General features: G+C 34.5%; 1 long non-coding RNA gene across 2 annotated transcripts in view; it reads right to left on the bottom strand.

Annotated features, from left to right (window-relative positions):
* Positions 1–4,779: 4,779 nt before the first annotated feature.
* LOC134760850 (uncharacterized) overlaps positions 4,780–10,159 on the bottom strand; it is a 28,026-nt gene continuing 22,646 nt past the window's right edge. For both annotated transcript variants that reach the window (XR_010138867.1, XR_010138866.1), the window contains one exon: positions 4,780–7,413. This is a non-coding gene — a long non-coding RNA (uncharacterized LOC134760850). The remainder of the gene's footprint in view (positions 7,414–10,159) is intronic.

The raw sequence follows: 10,159 nt of genomic DNA, 5'->3' as shown, positions 1-10,159 counted from the left end.
TTTTAAAAGACTCAGGTTTCTTATGATTTGGCTTAAGAGTACACTTTAGACAGAACCTTGAAAAGTATGTTTTATTTCTTAGCCCAAAGAATCACATCATAACTCATTTGTTCTCCTGCAATATTTGAAATCCTAGAGGGACACTAAAAACAGTTCATAAAAAATTAAAACTTATGAAAAACGTTAGTGATGATTTACAAACAAAGCTTGGTACAGATAGCTGCAAGACAATACAATCTTGAAAGGGCATCTCTTGTGATAGATGTGTTTGCTCAAGGTAGAGTTTATTAGAGATTCAGAAAATCATACAAATATGTTTTAGTTCCCCGAAATCAAGAGAGAGTGAGAATATAGCAACTAAAAAATAGGTAGAAGGTAAAGTATGAATTAAATATACTTTTAAAAGTATACTGAACCAGTTTAAAATTTAATTTGGTGTAAAATGATCCAGCACAAGTTTAAAAGCATCATATATTACAAGATTATCATGATTAGACACTCATTAAAATGGATGTTCTATTTTAAGTACTATACCTAATAAGCATCATCTTGCAATAAAGGGAGATGACCCATTTTCTGCCTGTTCTTTCTCAACACCAGGAGGTTAAGTTACCAATGGGTACTGCATATACACACTCACATAGTTACGCAGTCATGTGTCTAGGGGTTCACTAAGTCAGAAAAAAATTACAATCCACTTTCCTGGCATCTAAGACTTAGCTAATCTTATGTAATTGAAAGTATCTGGAAACACCATTAAGTATGTACACAATCGTATAAACTTTCGTGATAGAATATTTGTCTACATAGTTGTGTTTGCGGCTAGCCACACCTGCCTGTGCTCTTATCTTGGGGGTACATTATCACAGCCTGTTTGAGAATACTTCAGGAGATCTGAAACAACTGTTATTAGAACTAGTCCTTAACTGAACTCAGAAGTCCTGGGTTTGAGGACCACTCTTCCTCCGAGTCCATGGCCGTAGACAGGCCCTGAACCTGTGAGCTGTTGGTCACAAAGTCCAAATCCCTAAATTAAGATCTCTGAGGCCATTTAAACTCAAATATCCTGTGTCTCTCTGTGGCTTCTGCTGACACTGATTGAGTCTTGGCACAAGAGGTCCATTTTCCCAACAAAATTTTTTGAGTACCCCCAGAGTAATAATTCACTGTGTTTATTCATTGCGAGTACATATTCAAAGGATTTATAAGGATGGTAGCAAATGGGAATGGTCGACCAGGGCAAATGAGGAATACACATCTATAAATTTCAAACAGTAAGTTCCCAGTAACTTCTTGATTAATCTCTACACTAGCTTAAAAATAACCAAGTAATTATTTGGCACGTGGAGCTTTTACTCTTTTTACTTCAGACAAAAATCTGAAATGGATTTCTTAAATATAAATAAGAATTTTAAAAATCATTCTCACTTTTATTCCCACACAATTACTGTAAAAGAAAGATTGAAAAAAAAAAGAAATAATAAAACATTTAATCCCAAAACAAGAGCAGGCCAGTCTCTCATTTTATTAATATAAGACCACATCTGTCATTTTTATGTTAAGTGTGTTATTAGTAAGTTGGTACATGAATTATTGGTAAGAAAATTTTTCTTGAGGAAAATGACTTTTAAAATAAATCTTATGTGGAAGAGTATATTGGATAGGAAGGCGTAAGGCAAATCTCAAAAGAGAAAGCTGTCTGGGATCCTGGGTATGAATATTAAAAAAAAAAAAAAAAAAAATCCCCTCATTTCACCTTTTTCCTGAGGGCCAGATTGTTCTGTGAAGTGAATCCATTCCAACCTGAATATATTTAATATGAATGAACATTATAGTAAATGTTAATAGGGCCAAATTCTGCTACCACAAAAATTTTAAAACAAATAATCACCATAGGGAAAACAGTCATAAGCCCTGGTTTATGGCTTATGCTCTGCTCAGTTTTAAAAATATGTTACTTGAAATAATTCTGTACAATTTTATCAAGTCCTTAACACTCATTACTCCAGTGGTTTTTTAACTTTTTACTATGACTCCTAGTAAAAAATTCATTTAATATCATATATATAAACCCACACACATAACAGATTCATAATGTTTCATTTAATAAATGTCTGTTCTTATTACATACAGTAGATAATCTGGTATTATCCTCCTATTTCCCTTCTATTTCATTTTTAAAAAGCTGTTTTAGTACCAGTTAATTGATTTTGCCACATACTATTATAGTGTGAACCTCAATGCATAACAGAAAACAGCAGGGATAAAATATTCTCCCCACAAAAACGGAGAAATAGAGAATAAAAAGGAAATGGAGAACAGAAAAAGGAATAGTTGAACATTATAGAGAAAAAAAATGCCCTTGTGAAATGGATATTTCCAAGGAGAAGAAAACCTCAAGTAGAAGAAAAAAAATTCCAGAAAATGGTCAGAATTGATCTCTAGAGTTTGAATGATTCAAACACCTTTGAATATTTCGCTCCCACATGTATGAAAACTAGCAACTCCACAGATTAAACATGACCTTTTCTAGATTCATAAACTATGTCCAAGCTGCAGGCTGATGAAAGCCAACGTACCCTTATGATTTTTTAAATTATGGCATATTAATTTTTGCATAATATGAAGAATTTTTTATTCACAAATGTAGAGGAGTTAAGAATCCCATTTTGTTCAGTAACTCTGAGAAGTTAAGGGTTTTCATAATTATTTGTAAGTTCCTATGTGCTCAACTACCGCTTACTGAGATGAGCCAATAATCCTGCAGAGCAAAGGTTTCAGAGTTGGAGGATCAAGTTTTGTGTTTGAGCCTACGTTTTAGCACTTCTATAAAAAGGATAAATGACAAAATCTGGTCATTTTGCAAACTAGACCTCCTCCAAAATGTAGCTAATCCTTAACCAATTATAGTACCACTATGCATTTTACACATTGTATACTGTATACATATATAGTATACTCTATACAAATTTATTATGTACAAATGTATACTCTATACAAATATACATCATATATTCCACACAATTATAGTATTATATAGCGTTACAAAAACTTTTCCATAAGAGAATCCATTTATAACACAAGTATAGTTCTCCTTTATTCTAGTCTTCCAAATAAAGAGCTTTCCATTTAATTTCCCTACTGTAAAACTGTCGTCCAGAAGATTTGACTTTTTACTTGCCTATTACTTCTCTAGAAATCCCCTTCTCTGATCTGCAAGGATTCAGCAAATATCTTGAAATCTATCATAATGAAAATAAATGTTATTTATTGGGTTATCTTTTGAAATTAAATGAGTCGCACTTGCTACTTTGCAGATATTTCAGTGAATCAGTGGTCATGCTTTTTCTTCTGTTGTGCTGAGACACAGATGTAAAAACATCTATAACCTGGTGCACTTCATGATCTTCATTGTTAATTATTTTCTAGTTACTCTACTAACGTAGTTCTCAATGCTAGTCTTAGATTAATTTTAGTTGTGCGACTTTCACTGCCACTAAAATGCAACTTCCATGAGAGCAAGAATTTTTGCGTTTTTCTTTTTTTTTTTTTTTTTGAGGCAGAGTCTCGCTCTGTCGCCCAGACTGGAGTGCAGTGGCGCGATCTCGGCTCACTGCAAGCTCCGCCTCCCGGGTTCACGCCATTCTCCTGCCTCAGCCTCCCGAGCAGCTGGAACTACAGGCGCCCGCCACCACGCCTGGCTAATTGTTTGTATTTTTAATAGAGACGGGGTTTCACCGTGTTAGCCAGGATGGTCTCGATCTCCTGACCTCGTGATCTGCCCACGTGGGCCTCCCAAAGTACTGGGATTACAGGCATGAGCCACCACGCCCAGCCTTTGCTGTTGTTTTTAACAGTCTTAACCCTAGCATCTAGAACAATGTTGGGCACATATTACTCAGAAATTGTTTGTTGACTAAATCAATGAAAAGTTTCACCTTTGACTGCACTGATTCTTCAACGTTTTTTTAAAAATGTGTGTCCAAATGTGGGTTAATAATCTCTAAACCCCCTTTTCCAGTTCTAGAATTCTGTGATTCTAATAGTTAGTCCCTTGCCCCACCTTGATCCCACAGCACTCTATACTTGCTGAAAACATGATCATTTTTCATAATCTATTTTCCCAAATTAGACCAAGGGTTTATCAAGAGCAAGTTAAGTTTTTATCTGTTTCGTCATATCCTCATGATAATATGCCACGATGCCTGGCACTCATGGTGTTAGTTATTCAATAAATATTTACTGACCGAATGAGTGAGACTTGTATAAAATAATTTGTGGGGCGGCAGGCATGCTGGCAAAAAGAGAATGTTTATTTTTTTTACATCTAGCTAAGCAGTTTGAACCACTGGGGATTATTTCTACAGTAGGCTATTGAGAGCTTTTTTAGATTTTTCACTCTTCAATCTTGAAACCCAAGCAGTATTTTTTTCTTCTTCTCTCTGATGTTTTCCTTGGGGAACTGCAAAAGGCATCATATCCTCTACGGTACCGTTAAGAAATTAGCAGTCTCATTTATAAGGGCAGAAGCATATTAAAGTCTGCGCAAGTACATGAGAACCTACCCTAAAGCCTTCACCTGAATTTCTCATTTTAGGATTTTAATATTTTTTAAAATGAGAAACAAACTACAAAATAGCTATTATGAAACATCATTTTACTGCATGCTCTAATCACAGTATTTAAAGAAAATAAAGAAAAAGACATAACTTTGTACATGACAAATTTCAAAGAATCATTTTATTTGTATGCCTAATCTTAAGAAAATGACAAGAAAAGTCACACATTTAGTTTATTTATACTTCTACAACAAAAATTCATACTTTATTACTCATTGCAGTATAAAATATCATCATTCTGTTAAAATAATGAAGCTCAAACATATTTGAGTTTATCATCATTCCTTTCCTAAAACTTACTTGCAACAGAATAAACTAAATTTATTCACAGTATGACTGTTCTTCTCTTTGAAAATGAAAATATCACATCTTTACTGAAACAAGAGTCTGTCTTTAGTTCATGTTTTGTTCCTTAACTTTCCATAACTAAAAGTATTGATCCATCCAATTATATGCTCCAGATATATTCAAAAGGGAGAAAAATCAATTATAGCACTAATAATAGCTACCTCTAAACATACTCTTAAGTTAAATGAAGATCTGACTGGAGTTCATTTTACTTATAATTTGCACCCAAAGTTGAAAGAAAGTTAAAGTGTAAGGCTTTTTCTGATAGAAATGTCTTTTGACATTAAAAATGGTCATCATTACTTTTGGGATAAATTTTGTGTTTTAAATCACGATTAGGGAAAGATGGAATCAGACACCTTTGAAAACATTTTTTCTAAGCCAAATGATGCTATGCTTTCACTGGATGGTTGGACTACTCAAAGTAGTAGTTTCCAAATTTTCTAAAACGATAAATTGCTATCATATAATAGTTGTCATCTGAATAGTTCAAGCATTTTCCTAGTAAAAGAGGGGACTCAGAACCTCCCTGAGAGGGTTTCTCATATCTCATGGTCTGTTAGATACTTATGCATCCTATAATCACTTACTAAGCAATTTCCACTATAGTATATCACGCACTGTGCTATGCCCAAAGGTTTTAAAGATAAACATCCTGGTTTCCTTCTATAAGGAATTAACAGACTACAAAATAAATAAAATAACTGCTTACTAATATCTGCAAAGTGTGTTCTGCAGTTTGGTCCAAGTTTTGTTGGGCCCGAAATTTACTCAATTTAAAAGACCTTCTTTAAGAAAGAGAATATGGCCGGGAGCGGTGTCTCACGCCTGTAATCCCACCACTTTAGGAGGCCGAGGTGGGCGGATCACGAGGTCAGGAGATTGAGACCATCCTGGCTAACACGGTGAAACCCCGTCTCTACTAAAAATACAAAAAAATTAGCCGGGCGTGGTGGCGGGCGCCTGTAGTCCCAGCTACTCGGGAGGCCGAGGCAGGAGAATGGCGTGAACCCGGGAGGCGGAGCTTGCAGTGAGCCGAGATCGCGCCACTGCATCCAGCCTGGGTGACAGAGTGAGACTCCATCTCAAAAAAAAAAAGAAAGAGAATATAAACTTACAAATATAAAGTTACACATGTATATGAATATTTAGAATAAAAAATCATTAAAATTGTGAAATTTAAAAAGCTGAAAATATCACAATATCAACCAACTCTGTCTTTTCTTTAGCATAATATTTGAAATTTTAAAATTATTGATAGTTTAGGAAACTTTTATCTTCACAACTTATTGGTAGTTATGAAAATTTTTGTGATTGTTCTCCAGTTTGGCAAAGTTATTGACTTTCTTTCATATAAATAAGATTTCAGTTATTGCAAATGTTCCTCCCGCACGTCGACTGAGTTGTCAAATGTCAGAGTATGAGTATGAAACAAAGTTGACTTAGTTAACATGCTGAGTTGACAACACATATTAGTCTGTTTGTCACAAATCTCTTCATTGCTTTGATGTCATTAGGAGTTTCATGTTATCCTCATTAAAGTCAATAATCACATTTAATCAGCAATAAATTTAAATCTTTTTCCATGGGTTCAGATGACTCATTCCTTTCCGCTAATTTGATTATCTAATAATACTCTAGCATTCAAGTTCTATTACCCTGAAAAAATAAATCTCTCTCTTCATGACTTATTAGTTTAGTTATGATTTAAACATGTTTTGATGCAATTTGCTTCTCATTATTAAAAAAACTAATTAAATTTATTCCTGACCTTTTTTCTTTTGTTTCACGCTCAATTAATTTTTCTGTAAATTTGTTTCACTTTTTAAAATATACGTTTCAATCAGGAAACTATAATTTCTTATGTGTTGTATCAAAACATTCCAAAAAGTATTTTCAAATTGCAGCTATAATAGTTTCCCCTTAGTCTTATCTCAAAAACACTCTAGTAATTACAATGGGTAGAATGAGACTTAAATCATAACTAATTGCAATTGAACTATCTTTTGCATCATAATAAATATGCATTTATTCTATAGAAAAGTGAAAAGGAAATCTGTGCCCATGGAAGATGAAGGAAGGCTTCATAAGGCACGTGAATATTGGAGCTGACTTTTGAGTAAGTAACTCAGTATTTACAAGGTAAAGAAGATTGTGGGCAAGAACTTGTGCAAAAGTTCAAACCCGGCCAGACATGGTGGCTCACGCCTGTAATCCAAGCACTTTGGGAAGCTGAAGCAGGTTGGCGAGACCAACCTGACCAACATGGAGAAACCGCGTCTCTACTAAAAATACAAAAAATTAGCTGGGTATGGTGGTGCATGCCTGTAATCCTAGCTACTCGGGAGGCTGAGAGGTAGGAGAATCGCTTGAACCTGCGAGGTGGAGGTTGCGGTGAGCGGAGATCACGCCATTGCACTCCAGCCTGGGCAACAAGAGTGAAACTCTGTCTCAAAAAAAAAAAAAAAAAGACAAAAAGACATCACCATCTTTCTCTTCCCATTAGTTATCCAGTATCCCCATTTTCCTATTTTCACCTATTCATATCCAGTAGCAATTGTAGTTATTATAACACAAGGGCAATTGAAGTAATCCATATGAAGACAAAGTTCTAGATGAAAATAAAATAAAGGCAATTGAAGATTTTTCATTTGTAAAAGTACAGATCATGAGAAGAACATATAAACATGAAGGACATATTCATTTTCAAATCTAGGATGAGCCAAAAAGGAAGCATGTCCTTGAAACTTGAAGAAAACATTTTTTGGAAAATGAATGCATACTTCTACTCAGTGGACTTCATCAGCTTGAAACCCCTGAAAGGTAATAGAGATGAAAATAAAGAGTTTCAAGAAGATTGTAGATGACATCATAGATGAGAGAGCCTTATCAAAAGGAAGTAGTACCTTTGAATTTCAATCTCTACTGTTTGTGACACAGATCAAAGAAAAATGCTGCCACCCTCCCCACATGAGTGGTCCTATGAAAGTTGGAGGCTCCTGAGTTGGGTGAGCTTTTGGGATGAGCCATATGATTCTAGTGTTCTTAGTTTCTCAAACATCTTTAAAGCCCCTTGGAAAATAAACAGCAGTAGCTAACCCCAAAGCTTAGAGACAAATACATACCTCCTACATATCTCCCTTTCTGAGTAGTGAGTTGTTAATTTTCTGTATCAACTTGGCTGAGCCACAGAGTAGACAAACATTTGGTGGCACATTATTCGGGGTGTGTCTCTGAAGGCGTTCTTAGACCTAAGATTCACATTTGAATCAGTAGACTAAGGAGAGCAGATCACCCTCCCCAGTATGGGTGACCCTCATCTGAGTCATTGAGGGCCTGAATAAACAAAAAGTCTGACCTTTCAAAAAGGCTGACCTTTCTGTGAGTAAGAGGGAATCACTCCTGCTCGACTGCTGAAGCTGAAACATTGGTCATTTCCCGTCTTCAGACTCAACCTGAAACATGGGCTGTTCTTGGGGGTTTAGCTTGTTGGCTTTTGGATGAGAACTATACCATCTTTATTCCTGGGTCTCCAGCTTGATGATTGCATACCTTGGGACTTCTCAGCCTCCACAATCTAAGCCAATTCCTTATAATAAATCATATAGTTTATATTATGATATATATATTATATATACTGTATACTACAATAATGTATAGTATTTATGTATTATCATATTTGGTATATATTATGATATAATATCATATAATATATATTAACATATATACTATATATAATTATAATATAGAGTATGTACATAGTATGTATATAATTATATACTATATATATCATTATATATTAACATCTATACTCTATATGTATAGTTACATATACTATATGATTTATAATATATACTATATTACATCATAATACATAATATATAATTTATTATATATACTCTATGATTTATTATATAGTAATGTATGATATATAAATATATAATAAAATATATTAGTATATAGTATATCATGATATGTTATATGATTTTTTATATATTAATATTAATCACATTATGTATGATTTATTGGGTCTGTTTCTCTGAACTTTTTTAGGTCTGTTTCTTTGGAGAACCCTGATTAATACAACTAGATATAAACAAGATAGAATTTTCTAAGTTAGTAAGATGAGCATGTTAATTGAATATTCCTATGTATTTATTTGGTCTGTATGTTTGGTATTTGCTAGTTCCGATATAGCAGAAAGGAATAAAGGCAAACCTCATTTATAAACATACGATCGGGAATGTTAAAGTTGGTCCTCCTTACAGCTAAGAAACTACAATGCAGTGAGTTTAAACACTTTCTCAAATATACACAGCAAATAAGTGGCAGAACCATCCGTAGCACACCTTTTCTGAGTTCTAGGCTAGCGTCCTATCCTTCACGCAGGCTTCTAAGTTCACATTCATTCTTTCCATGCTTCAGTGCTTAACATGTAAAATGATCTCTGAAGCTAACTCACACTTCCCACTTCATTTACTGTGTACCAATTCGTTCTTTAGAATGCATATATTTGACTGAATAAGCCAGATTCTTGGCCTAGACAAGGAACACATGTTTCTGCATTATAAAGGGGTATGGTAGTGAAGGGCCAGAAGAGAAGAATGTCTGTGGCTCATGAGTGTCTATCACAGAGAACTCTCTCTAATCCAGCCTGAGGTGGGAAGGAAGTAGGCATTGAGATGGTGCCAACATGCTCAACTGCAAGAAGGGCTGAGAAAGAAATGCCAAGGCCTACAGGGAGGGATTAACCTGGTAGCCTCTTTAAGTCTCCTCATCTTCAGACAGGGCTCTGGAAACCTGAACATGCTATACTCAAAGAACACATCCATCACGAAGAAACACAAAAGTTCGCTTCAAGAGGTTTTCCTTGGATATTTTTATATGAGGCCCTCAGGGTCCATCAGCTAACTGCTTTTGGTAAATTTCACCACTAGCTATTCAATTTTGACACTCTTGGAAGTCTCACTCAATACATAATGATACACAGGCTTGGCAAAAATAAAAATAATAAAATAAAATACAACCTGTAAATTATTTTTGCAAAACATATCTGCTTGCTTCAGAAAAATATGTAGAAAGAAAAAATAAGACATTGATTCAGTTTTCCTGGATAGCTTGTAAAGCTAGATGAAAAAAAATACATCATTTCAAAAACATTCTAATTTCTAAGAAAGCAAATAAAACAGTCA

Source organism: Pongo abelii, chromosome 22 (assembly GCF_028885655.2).
Source record: "Pongo abelii isolate AG06213 chromosome 22, NHGRI_mPonAbe1-v2.0_pri, whole genome shotgun sequence".
Lineage (NCBI taxonomy): Eukaryota > Metazoa > Chordata > Mammalia > Primates > Hominidae > Pongo > Pongo abelii.
Note: the sequence above shows the minus strand (reverse complement) of the source record. Positions and strands in the feature narration are given on the sequence as shown.